This window comes from Eschrichtius robustus, chromosome 9, assembly GCF_028021215.1.
Source record: "Eschrichtius robustus isolate mEscRob2 chromosome 9, mEscRob2.pri, whole genome shotgun sequence".
In the NCBI taxonomy this organism is placed as follows: Eukaryota; Metazoa; Chordata; class Mammalia; order Artiodactyla; family Eschrichtiidae; genus Eschrichtius; species Eschrichtius robustus.
Window position 1 is genome coordinate 104853070 of NC_090832.1, and position 13798 is coordinate 104866867.

The following is a 13798-nucleotide window of genomic DNA, read 5'->3' on the forward strand; positions in this document are numbered from 1 at the left end:
ACAGGGTTGTGGAGGGAGTCAGTGATCTTGGAAGCAAAAGGATGCTCACCCGAGAGACCTAGGAGTCCTGAAAAGGGTCCTTCCTTTCATATAAAGCAGAACCTCCACTAAGAGCTCATGGAAAGAGCTGCATGCCTCCCTTTCTGCAGGGCTACTCAGGCAGGGCCTTACCTCGAGGCAAGGACTCACGTGGAGATTCCCTTTGGCTCTAGAGCATGGCAAGGTGAGCCCCACCCCGGCCAGTGAAGCTCCGTGCGTAGCCGGAGAAAACTCATTTTCTTCCCACACCCCTGCCTACAGTGGTCACGGGGCGGCCAACAGCAGAGAATTTCAGGGAGCTTCACGACAGCAAGAATGGAGCTTTCCAAATGGAAAGCAAGGCTAGTACCATCATGCCCCCATTTCCATGGGCAGAGGCAGCATACATCTCTGTGGTTTCTAACAAGTCAAAAGAGACACAGACTACACACTGGTTGCTTCCCTCAATCCACTTCTCGAGGCAGGGTGTTCTGCGTCTAGTGAACGGCCTCACCAAGGAACGCCCTAGCCAAGCCTCTGGGCCCATGCCGCTTCAAAAGCCTGCAGTGCTACAGGAAAAACTGTGCTTTAGTTGCAATAGGAGCGCAAGCCGTCTTTCTCCTGGAGGCAGGGTGACTTCAGGTAGGAGGTCCTGGATGGAAGGAGATGCCTAGTGTTTTTCTCTGTGCAGCTCAGACTAGGGAATGAGTGCGACTTCCACGTCCTGTTGGAACTTGCTAGAACGTGGCTCTTGAACCTGTGCGAGTGCTGTGAATCAAGATATCCCAAGAAAGAGTACAGGGTGTTGCCCATGACTCAGCAGACACAGAGGACCTCCGAGGGACCAATGGGCCTCGTTGTTGCTCAGCAGGCCTGCAGGGGTGTGGAGGTACTCAGAGATCCTGGAATCAAATGATGCTCACCCGAGGGGCCCAGGAGTCCTGAAAAGGGTACCTCCTTTAAAGTAAAGCAGAACAGCGACTAAGAGCTCGTGGAAAGCGCTCCATGCCTCCCTTTCTGCAGGGCTACTCAGGGCCTTACCTCGAGGCAAGGACTCACGTTGAGATTTCCTTGAGCTGTAGAGCATGGCATGATGAGTTCCACCCCGGCCACTGAAGCTCCGTGTGTAGCCAGAGAAAACTCATTTTCTTCCCAGACCCATGGCTACAGTGGGTCGAGGCCTGTCAACAGCAGAGAATTTCAGGGAGCTTCACGGCAGCAAGAATGGAGGTTTCCAAATAGAAAAGCAAGGCTAGTACCATCACGACCCCATTTCCATGTGCACAGGCAGCATACAAAACTCTGGTTTCTCACAAGACAAAAGAGACACAGCGTACCCACTAGTTCCTTCCCTGAATCAACTTCTCGAGGCGCGGGGTTCTGCATCTAGTGAACGGCCTCAACCAAGGAACGCCCGAGTTAGGCCTCGGGGCCGGTGCCTCTTCCAAAGCCTGCAGTGCTAGAGGAAAAACTCTGCTTTAGTTGCAATACGAACGCAAGCCGATTTTCTCCTGGAGGCAGGGTGACTTCAGGTAGGAGGTCCTGGAAGGAAGGCGAAGCCTAGTGTTTTCCTCAATGCAGCTCAGACTAGGGAATGTGTGCGATTTCCACAGCAAGGTGGAACTTGCCAAAACGGTGCTCGTCAACCTGTGCGAGTGCTGTTCAATCAAGATATGCTAAGAAAGACTGCAGTGTGTTGCCCATGACTCAGCAGACACCGAGGAACTCCAAGGGACATATGGGCCACGTTGTTGCTCAGCAGGCCTACAGGAGTGTGGAGGATCTCAGGGACCTTGGAACGAAAATCATGCTCACCCGAGGGGCCTAGGAGTGCTGAAAAGTGTACTTCCTTTAAAATAAAGCAGAACGGCGACTAAGAGCTCATGGAAAGAGCTTAATGCCTCCCTTTCTGTCTGGCTACTCAGGGCCTCACCTCGAGGCAAGGACTCACGTTGAGATTCCCTTTAGCTCTAGAGCATGGCAAGATGAGGCCCACCCCGGATAATGAAGCACCCTGTGTAGCCAGAGAAAACTCATTTTCTTCCCAGACCAATGCCTACAATAGCCAGGGTCCTGCCAACAGCAGAGAATTCAGGGAGCTTCAAGGCAGCATGAATGGAGCTTTCAAAATGGATAAGCAGGTCTACTACCAACATGCCCCCGTTTCCAAAGGCACAAACAGCATACATCCCTGTGGTTTCACACAACTCAAAAGAGACACAGATTACACACTGGTTCCTTCCCTGAATCAAATTCTCGTGGCAGGGTGTTCTGCATCTAGTGAACTGCCTCAACCAAGGAACGCCCTAGCTAGGCCTCTGGGCTCGTGCCTATTCAAAAGCTTGCAGTGCTGTAGGAAAAACTGTGCTTTAGTTGCAATAGGAAGCAAGGCGTCTTTCTCCTGGAGGCAGGGTGACTTCAGGCAGGAGTTCCTGGAAGGAAGGGGAAGCCTAGTGTTTTTCTCAGTGCAGCTCAGACTAGGGAATGTGTGCGACTTCCACAGCAACGTTGGAACTTGCCCAAACGGTGCTCGTGAACCTGTGCGAGTGCTGTGAAACCAAGATATCCCAAGAAAGAGTGCAGTGTGTTGCCCATGACTCAGCAGACACAGAGGACCTCCGAGGGACCTATGGGCCTCGTTGTTGCTCAGCAAGCCAACAGGGGTGTGGAGGTTCTCAGTGATCTTGGGACTAAAATGATGCTGCCCCGAGGGTCCTAGGAGTGCCGAACAGGCTACTTCCTTTAATATAAAGGAGAACAGCGACTAAGAGCTCAGGGAAAGAGCTGCATGCCTCCCTTTCTGCATGGCTACTCAGGGCCTTACCTCGAGGCAAGGACTGACGTGGAGATTCCTTATAGCTCTAGAGCATGGCAAGATGAGTCCCAGCCCTGGGTATGAAGCACACTGTGGAGCCAGAGAAAAGTCATTTTCTTCCCAGACCAATGCCTACAATAGCCAGGGGCCTGTCCACAGCAGAGAATTTCAGGGAGCTTCACGCCAGCAAGAATGGAGGTTTCCAAATGGGAAACAAGGCTATTACCATCATACCCCCATTTCCGTGGGCACAGGCAGCATACACCTCTGTGGTTTCTAACAAGTCAAAAGAGACACAGAGTACACACTGGTTGCTTCCCTGAATCAACTTCTCGAGGCAGGGCGTTCTACCTCTAGTGAACGGCCTCGCCAAGGAAAGCCCTAGCTAGGCCTCTGGGCCCTTGCCTATTCAAAAGCCTGCAGTGCTACAGGAGAAACTGTGCTTCCGTTGTAATAGGAACGCAGCCGTCTTTCTCCTGGAGGCAGGGTGACTTCAGGTAGGAGGTCCTGGATGGAAGGAGAAGCCGAGTGTTTTTCTCTGTGCAGCTCAGACTAGGGAATGAGTGTGACTTCCACGGCATGTTGGAACTTGCTAGAACGGTGCTCGTCAATCTGTGCGATTGCTGGCTAAATCCAGATGTCCCAGTAAGAGTGCACTGTGTAGCCCTTCCCTCGGCATACACACTGTGAGTCGGAAAGCTCCTGGCCTGGATATTGCTTAGAATGGCCAGGTGAGACTGAGGGTACTCGGTGTTCTTGCAGGGAATAAGTTTACCGGACGAGGCACCTAGGTGTCCTAAAAAGCCTACTGGCGTTCAAATGCTGCAGGGCAGCGACTACGGCCTCATGGAAACTGCTACACGCCTCTGCTTGTGCATAGCATTTCAGGGCCTTACCTCGAGGCAAGTTCTCACGTTGCTTGCCCTGTGAGCGACACAGCATGTTCGGATGCTGTATTTCTCCTTGAATAGGGTGACTTCAGGAACGAGGTCCTCGATCAATTCTAAGCAGAGTGCTTCCTCAGAGCAGCTCAGACGAGGGCAATGTCGAAGACTTCCAGGGCATGTTGGACTGCCTAGAAATGTGGTTCTGATGCTGTTCGAGGGTTCTGGAAATGGAGCTCTCCTGAAGTAACGTATAGTGTGTTGCCCGAGACTCGGCAGACACAGAGGACCTCCGAGGGACGTATGGGACTCAGTGCTGCTCAGCAGGCCCACAGGGTTGTGGAGGGAGTCAGTGATCTTGGAAGCAAAAGGATGCTCACCTGAGAGACCTAAGAGTCCTAAGAAGGGTCCTTCCTTTCATATAAAGCAGAACCTCCACTAAGAGCTCATGGAAAGAGCTGCATGCCTCCCTTTCTGCAGGGCTACTCAGGGCCTTACCTCGAGGCAAGGACTCACGTGGAGATTCCCTTTGGCTCTAGAGCATGGCAAGGTGAGCCCCACCCCGGCCAGTGAAGCTCCGTGCGTAGGCGGAGAAAACTCATTTTCTTCCCAGACCCATGGCTACAGTGGGTCGAGGCCTGTCAACAGCAGAGAATTTCAGGGAGCTTCACGGCAGCAAGAATGGAGGTTTCCAAATAGAAAAGCAAGGCTAGTACCATCACGACCCCATTTCCATGTGCACAGGCAGCATACAAAACTCTGGTTTCTCACAAGACAAAAGAGACACAGCGTACCCACTAGTTCCTTCCCTGAATCAACTTCTCGAGGCGCGGGGTTCTGCATCTAGTGAACGGCCTCAACCAAGGAACGCCCGAGTTAGGCCTCGGGGCCGGTGCCTCTTCCAAAGCCTGCAGTGCTAGAGGAAAAACTCTGCTTTAGTTGCAATACGAACGCAAGCCGATTTTCTCCTGGAGGCAGGGTGACTTCAGGTAGGAGGTCCTGGAAGGAAGGCGAAGCCTAGTGTTTTCCTCAATGCAGCTCAGACTAGGGAATGTGTGCGATTTCCACAGCAAGGTGGAACTTGCCAAAACGGTGCTCGTCAACCTGTGCGAGTGCTGTTCAATCAAGATATGCTAAGAAAGACTGCAGTGTGTTGCCCATGACTCAGCAGACACCGAGGAACTCCGAGGGACATATGGGCCACGTTGTTGCTCAGCAGGCCTACAGGAGTGTGGAGGATCTCAGGGACCTTGGAACGAAAATCATGCTCACCCGAGGGGCCTAGGAGTGCTGAAAAGTGTACTTCCTTTAAAATAAAGCAGAACGGCGACTAAGAGCTCATGGAAAGAGCTTAATGCCTCCCTTTCTGTCTGGCTACTCAGGGCCTCACCTCGAGGCAAGGACTCACGTTGAGATTCCCTTTAGCTCTAGAGCATGGCAAGATGAGGCCCACCCCGGATAATGAAGCACCCTGTGTAGCCAGAGAAAACTCATTTTCTTCCCAGACCAATGCCTACAATAGCCAGGGTCCTGCCAACAGCAGAGAATTCAGGGAGCTTCAAGGCAGCATGAATGGAGCTTTCAAAATGGATAAGCAGGTCTACTACCAACATGCCCCCGTTTCCAAAGGCACAAACAGCATACATCCCTGTGGTTTCACACAACTCAAAAGAGACACAGATTACACACTGGTTCCTTCCCTGAATCAAATTCTCGTGGCAGGGTGTTCTGCATCTAGTGAACTGCCTCAACCAAGGAACGCCCTAGCTAGGCCTCTGGGCTCGTGCCTATTCAAAAGCTTGCAGTGCTGTAGGAAAAACTGTGCTTTAGTTGCAATAGGAAGCAAGGCGTCTTTCTCCTGGAGGCAGGGTGACTTCAGGCAGGAGTTCCTGGAAGGAAGGGGAAGCCTAGTGTTTTTCTCAGTGCAGCTCAGACTAGGGAATGTGTGCGACTTCCACAGCAACGTTGGAACTTGCCCAAACGGTGCTCGTGAACCTGTGCGAGTGCTGTGAAACCAAGATATCCCAAGAAAGAGTGCAGTGTGTTGCCCATGACTCAGCAGACACAGAGGACCTCCGAGGGACCTATGGGCCTCGTTGTTGCTCAGCAAGCCAACAGGGGTGTGGAGGTTCTCAGTGATCTTGGGACTAAAATGATGCTGCCCCGAGGGTCCTAGGAGTGCCGAACAGGCTACTTCCTTTAATATAAAGGAGAACAGCGACTAAGAGCTCAGGGAAAGAGCTGCATGCCTCCCTTTCTGCATGGCTACTCAGGGCCTTACCTCGAGGCAAGGACTGACGTGGAGATTCCTTATAGCTCTAGAGCATGGCAAGATGAGTCCCAGCCCTGGGTATGAAGCACACTGTGGAGCCAGAGAAAAGTCATTTTCTTCCCAGACCAATGCCTACAATAGCCAGGGGCCTGTCCACAGCAGAGAATTTCAGGGAGCTTCACGCCAGCAAGAATGGAGGTTTCCAAATGGGAAACAAGGCTATTACCATCATACCCCCATTTCCGTGGGCACAGGCAGCATACACCTCTGTGGTTTCTAACAAGTCAAAAGAGACATAGAGTACACACTGGTTGCTTCCCTGAATCAACTTCTCGAGGCAGGGCGTTCTACCTCTAGTGAACGGCCTCGCCATGGAAAGCCCTAGCTAGGCCTCTGGGCCCTTGCCTATTCAAAAGCCTGCAGTGCTACAGGAGAAACTGTGCTTCCGTTGCAATAGGAACGCAGCCGTCTTTCTCCTGGAGGCAGGGTGACTTCAGGTAGGAGGTCCTGGATGGAAGGAGAAGCCGAGTGTTTTTCTCTGTGCAGCTCAGACTAGGGAATGAGTGTGACTTCCACGGCATGTTGGAACTTGCTAGAACGGTGCTCGTCAATCTGTGCGATTGCTGGCTAAATCCAGATGTCCCAATAAGAGTGCACTGTGTAGCCCTTCCCTCGGCATACACACTGTGAGTCGGAAAGCTCCTGGCCTGGATATTGCTTAGAATGGCCAGGTGAGACTGAGGGTACTCGGTGTTCTTGCAGGGAATAAGTTTACCGGACGAGGCACCTAGGTGTCCTAAAAAGCCTACTGGCGTTCAAATGCTGCAGGGCAGCGACTACGGCCTCATGGAAACTGCTACACGCCTCTGCTTTGTGCATAGCATTTCAGGGCCTTACCTCGAGGCAAGTTCTCACGTTGCTTGCCCTGTGAGCGACACAGCATGTTTGGATGCTGTATTTCTCCTTGAATAGGGTGACTTCAGGAACGAGGTCCTCGATCAATTCTAAGCAGAGTGCTTCCTCAGAGCAGCTCAGACGAGGGCAATGTCGAAGACTTCCAGGGCATGTTGGACTGCCTAGAAATGTGGTTCTGATGCTGTTCGAGGGTTCTGGAAATGGAGCTCTCCTGAAGTAACGTATAGTGTGTTGCCCGAGACTCGGCAGACACAGAGGGCCTCCGAGGGACGTATGGGACTCAGTGCTGCTCAGCAGGCCCACAGGGTTGTGGAGGGAGTCAGTGATCTTGGAAGCAAAAGGATGCTCACCCGAGAGACCTAGGAGTCCTGAAAAGGGTCCTTCCTTTCATATAAAGCAGAACCTCCACTAAGAGCTCATGGAAAGAGCTGCATGCCTCCCTTTCTGCAGGGCTACTCAGGCAGGGCCTTACCTCGAGGCAAGGACTCACGTGGAGATTCCCTTTGGCTCTAGAGCATGGCAAGGTGAGCCCCACCCCGGCCAGTGAAGCTCCGTGCGTAGCCGGAGAAAACTCATTTTCTTCCCACACCCCTGCCTACAGTGGTCACGGGGCGGCCAACAGCAGAGAATTTCAGGGAGCTTCACGACAGCAAGAATGGAGCTTTCCAAATGGAAAGCAAGGCTAGTACCATCATGCCCCCATTTCCATGGGCAGAGGCAGCATACATCTCTGTGGTTTCTAACAAGTCAAAAGAGACACAGACTACACACTGGTTGCTTCCCTCAATCCACTTCTCGAGGCAGGGTGTTCTGCGTCTAGTGAACGGCCTCACCAAGGAACGCCCTAGCCAAGCCTCTGGGCCCATGCCGCTTCAAAAGCCTGCAGTGCTACAGGAAAAACTGTGCTTTAGTTGCAATAGGAGCGCAAGCCGTCTTTCTCCTGGAGGCAGGGTGACTTCAGGTAGGAGGTCCTGGATGGAAGGAGATGCCTAGTGTTTTTCTCTGTGCAGCTCAGACTAGGGAATGAGTGCGACTTCCACGTCCTGTTGGAACTTGCTAGAACGTGGCTCTTGAACCTGTGCGAGTGCTGTGAATCAAGATATCCCAAGAAAGAGTACAGGGTGTTGCCCATGACTCAGCAGACACAGAGGACCTCCGAGGGACCAATGGGCCTCGTTGTTGCTCAGCAGGCCTGCAGGGGTGTGGAGGTACTCAGAGATCCTGGAATAAAATGATGCTCACCCGAGGGGCCCAGGAGTCCTGAAAAGGGTACTTCCTTTAAAGTAAAGCAGAACAGCGACTAAGAGCTCATGGAAAGCGCTCCATGCCTCCCTTTCTGCAGGGCTACTCAGGGCCTTACCTCGAGGCAAGGACTCACGTTGAGATTTCCTTGAGCTGTAGAGCATGGCATGATGAGTTCCACCCCGGCCACTGAAGCTCCGTGTGTAGCCAGAGAAAACTCATTTTCTTCCCAGACCCATGGCTACAGTGGGTCGAGGCCTGTCAACAGCAGAGAATTTCAGGGAGCTTCACGGCAGCAAGAATGGAGGTTTCCAAATAGAAAAGCAAGGCTAGTACCATCACGACCCCATTTCCATGTGCACAGGCAGCATACAAAACTCTGGTTTCTCACAAGACAAAAGAGACACAGCGTACCCACTAGTTCCTTCCCTGAATCAACTTCTCGAGGCGCGGGGTTCTGCATCTAGTGAACGGCCTCAACCAAGGAACGCCCGAGTTAGGCCTCGGGGCCGGTGCCTCTTCCAAAGCCTGCAGTGCTAGAGGAAAAACTCTGCTTTAGTTGCAATACGAACGCAAGCCGATTTTCTCCTGGAGGCAGGGTGACTTCAGGTAGGAGGTCCTGGAAGGAAGGCGAAGCCTAGTGTTTTCCTCAATGCAGCTCAGACTAGGGAATGTGTGCGATTTCCACAGCAAGGTGGAACTTGCCAAAACGGTGCTCGTCAACCTGTGCGAGTGCTGTTCAATCAAGATATGCTAAGAAAGACTGCAGTGTGTTGCCCATGACTCAGCAGACACCGAGGAACTCCGAGGGACATATGGGCCACGTTGTTGCTCAGCAGGCCTACAGGAGTGTGGAGGATCTCAGGGACCTTGGAACGAAAATCATGCTCACCCGAGGGGCCTAGGAGTGCTGAAAAGTGTACTTCCTTTAAAATAAAGCAGAACGGCGACTAAGAGCTCATGGAAAGAGCTTAATGCCTCCCTTTCTGTCTGGCTACTCAGGGCCTCACCTCGAGGCAAGGACTCACGTTGAGATTCCCTTTAGCTCTAGAGCATGGCAAGATGAGGCCCACCCCGGATAATGAAGCACCCTGTGTAGCCAGAGAAAACTCATTTTCTTCCCAGACCAATGCCTACAATAGCCAGGGTCCTGCCAACAGCAGAGAATTCAGGGAGCTTCAAGGCAGCATGAATGGAGCTTTCAAAATGGATAAGCAGGTCTACTACCAACATGCCCCCGTTTCCAAAGGCACAAACAGCATACATCCCTGTGGTTTCACACAACTCAAAAGAGACACAGATTACACACTGGTTCCTTCCCTGAATCAAATTCTCGTGGCAGGGTGTTCTGCATCTAGTGAACTGCCTCAACCAAGGAACGCCCTAGCTAGGCCTCTGGGCTCGTGCCTATTCAAAAGCTTGCAGTGCTGTAGGAAAAACTGTGCTTTAGTTGCAATAGGAAGCAAGGCGTCTTTCTCCTGGAGGCAGGGTGACTTCAGGCAGGAGTTCCTGGAAGGAAGGGGAAGCCTAGTGTTTTTCTCAGTGCAGCTCAGACTAGGGAATGTGTGCGACTTCCACAGCAACGTTGGAACTTGCCCAAACGGTGCTCGTGAACCTGTGCGAGTGCTGTGAAACCAAGATATCCCAAGAAAGAGTGCAGTGTGTTGCCCATGACTCAGCAGACACAGAGGACCTCCGAGGGACCTATGGGCCTCGTTGTTGCTCAGCAAGCCAACAGGGGTGTGGAGGTTCTCAGTGATCTTGGGACTAAAATGATGCTGCCCCGAGGGTCCTAGGAGTGCCGAACAGGCTACTTCCTTTAATATAAAGGAGAACAGCGACTAAGAGCTCAGGGAAAGAGCTGCATGCCTCCCTTTCTGCATGGCTACTCAGGGCCTTACCTCGAGGCAAGGACTGACGTGGAGATTCCTTATAGCTCTAGAGCATGGCAAGATGAGTCCCAGCCCTGGGTATGAAGCACACTGTGGAGCCAGAGAAAAGTCATTTTCTTCCCAGACCAATGCCTACAATAGCCAGGGGCCTGTCCACAGCAGAGAATTTCAGGGAGCTTCACGCCAGCAAGAATGGAGGTTTCCAAATGGGAAACAAGGCTATTACCATCATACCCCCATTTCCGTGGGCACAGGCAGCATACACCTCTGTGGTTTCTAACAAGTCAAAAGAGACACAGAGTACACACTGGTTGCTTCCCTGAATCAACTTCTCGAGGCAGGGCGTTCTACCTCTAGTGAACGGCCTCGCCAAGGAAAGCCCTAGCTAGGCCTCTGGGCCCTTGCCTATTCAAAAGCCTGCAGTGCTACAGGAGAAACTGTGCTTCCGTTGCAATAGGAACGCAGCCGTCTTTCTCCTGGAGGCAGGGTGACTTCAGGTAGGAGGTCCTGGATGGAAGGAGAAGCCGAGTGTTTTTCTCTGTGCAGCTCAGACTAGGGAATGAGTGTGACTTCCACGGCATGTTGGAACTTGCTAGAACGGTGCTCGTCAATCTGTGCGATTGCTGGCTAAATCCAGATGTCCCAGTAAGAGTGCACTGTGTAGCCCTTCCCTCGGCATACACACTGTGAGTCGGAAAGCTCCTGGCCTGGATATTGCTTAGAATGGCCAGGTGAGACTGAGGGTACTCGGTGTTCTTGCAGGGAATAAGTTTACCGGACGAGGCACCTAGGTGTCCTAAAAAGCCTACTGGCGTTCAAATGCTGCAGGGCAGCGACTACGGCCTCATGGAAACTGCTACACGCCTCTGCTTGTGCATAGCATTTCAGGGCCTTACCTCGAGGCAAGTTCTCACGTTGCTTGCCCTGTGAGCGACACAGCATGTTCGGATGCTGTATTTCTCCTTGAATAGGGTGACTTCAGGAACGAGGTCCTCGATCAATTCTAAGCAGAGTGCTTCCTCAGAGCAGCTCAGACGAGGGCAATGTCGAAGACTTCCAGGGCATGTTGGACTGCCTAGAAATGTGGTTCTGATGCTGTTCGAGGGTTCTGGAAATGGAGCTCTCCTGAAGTAACGTATAGTGTGTTGCCCGAGACTCGGCAGACACAGAGGACCTCCGAGGGACGTATGGGACTCAGTGCTGCTCAGCAGGCCCACAGGGTTGTGGAGGGAGTCAGTGATCTTGGAAGCAAAAGGATGCTCACCTGAGAGACCTAAGAGTCCTAAGAAGGGTCCTTCCTTTCATATAAAGCAGAACCTCCACTAAGAGCTCATGGAAAGAGCTGCATGCCTCCCTTTCTGCAGGGCTACTCAGGGCCTTACCTCGAGGCAAGGACTCACGTGGAGATTCCCTTTGGCTCTAGAGCATGGCAAGGTGAGCCCCACCCCGGCCAGTGAAGCTCCGTGCGTAGGCGGAGAAAACTCATTTTCTTCCCAGACCCATGGCTACAGTGGGTCGAGGCCTGTCAACAGCAGAGAATTTCAGGGAGCTTCACGGCAGCAAGAATGGAGGTTTCCAAATAGAAAAGCAAGGCTAGTACCATCACGACCCCATTTCCATGTGCACAGGCAGCATACAAAACTCTGGTTTCTCACAAGACAAAAGAGACACAGCGTACCCACTAGTTCCTTCCCTGAATCAACTTCTCGAGGCGCGGGGTTCTGCATCTAGTGAACGGCCTCAACCAAGGAACGCCCGAGTTAGGCCTCGGGGCCGGTGCCTCTTCCAAAGCCTGCAGTGCTAGAGGAAAAACTCTGCTTTAGTTGCAATACGAACGCAAGCCGATTTTCTCCTGGAGGCAGGGTGACTTCAGGTAGGAGGTCCTGGAAGGAAGGCGAAGCCTAGTGTTTTCCTCAATGCAGCTCAGACTAGGGAATGTGTGCGATTTCCACAGCAAGGTGGAACTTGCCAAAACGGTGCTCGTCAACCTGTGCGAGTGCTGTTCAATCAAGATATGCTAAGAAAGACTGCAGTGTGTTGCCCATGACTCAGCAGACACCGAGGAACTCCGAGGGACATATGGGCCACGTTGTTGCTCAGCAGGCCTACAGGAGTGTGGAGGATCTCAGGGACCTTGGAACGAAAATCATGCTCACCCGAGGGGCCTAGGAGTGCTGAAAAGTGTACTTCCTTTAAAATAAAGCAGAACGGCGACTAAGAGCTCATGGAAAGAGCTTAATGCCTCCCTTTCTGTCTGGCTACTCAGGGCCTCACCTCGAGGCAAGGACTCACGTTGAGATTCCCTTTAGCTCTAGAGCATGGCAAGATGAGGCCCACCCCGGATAATGAAGCACCCTGTGTAGCCAGAGAAAACTCATTTTCTTCCCAGACCAATGCCTACAATAGCCAGGGTCCTGCCAACAGCAGAGAATTCAGGGAGCTTCAAGGCAGCATGAATGGAGCTTTCAAAATGGATAAGCAGGTCTACTACCAACATGCCCCCGTTTCCAAAGGCACAAACAGCATACATCCCTGTGGTTTCACACAACTCAAAAGAGACACAGATTACACACTGGTTCCTTCCCTGAATCAAATTCTCGTGGCAGGGTGTTCTGCATCTAGTGAACTGCCTCAACCAAGGAACGCCCTAGCTAGGCCTCTGGGCTCGTGCCTATTCAAAAGCTTGCAGTGCTGTAAGAAAAACTGTGCTTTAGTTGCAATAGGAAGCAAGGCGTCTTTCTCCTGGAGGCAGGGTGACTTCAGGCAGGAGTTCCTGGAAGGAAGGGGAAGCCTAGTGTTTTTCTCAGTGCAGCTCAGACTAGGGAATGTGTGCGACTTCCACAGCAAGTTGGAACTTGCCCAAGCGGTGCTCGTGAACCTGTGCGAGTGCTGTGAAACCAAGATATCCCAAGAAAGAGTGCAGTGTGTTGCCCATGACTCAGCAGACACAGAGGACCTCTGAGGGACCTATGGGCCTCTTTGTTGCTCAGCAAGCCAACAGGGGTGTGGAGGTTCTCAGTGATCTTGGGACTAAAATGATGCTGCCCCGAGGGTCCTAGGAGTGCCGAACAGGCTACTTCCTTTAATATAAAGGAGAACAGCGACTAAGAGCTCAGGGAAAGAGCTGCATGCCTCCCTTTCTGCATGGCTACTCAGGGCCTTACCTCGAGGCAAGGACTGACGTGGAGATTCCTTATAGCTCTAGAGCATGGCAAGATGAGTCCCAGCCCTGGGTATGAAGCACACTGTGGAGCCAGAGAAAAGTCATTTTCTTCCCAGACCAATGCCTACAATAGCCAGGGGCCTGTCCACAGCAGAGAATTTCAGGGAGCTTCACGCCAGCAAGAATGGAGGTTTCCAAATGGGAAACAAGGCTATTACCATCATACCCCCATTTCCGTGGGCACAGGCAGCATACACCTCTGTGGTTTCTAACAAGTCAAAAGAGACACAGAGTACACACTGGTTGCTTCCCTGAATCAACTTCTCGAGGCAGGGCGTTCTACCTCTAGTGAACGGCCTCGCCAAGGAAAGCCCTAGCTAGGCCTCTGGGCCCTTGCCTATTCAAAAGCCTGCAGTGCTACAGGAGAAACTGTGCTTCCGTTGCAATAGGAACGCAGCCGTCTTTCTCCTGGAGGCAGGGTGACTTCAGGTAGGAGGTCCTGGATGGAAGGAGAAGCCGAGTGTTTTTCTCTGTGCAGCTCAGACTAGGGAATGAGTGTGACTTCCACGGCATGTTGGAACTTGCTAGAACGGTGCT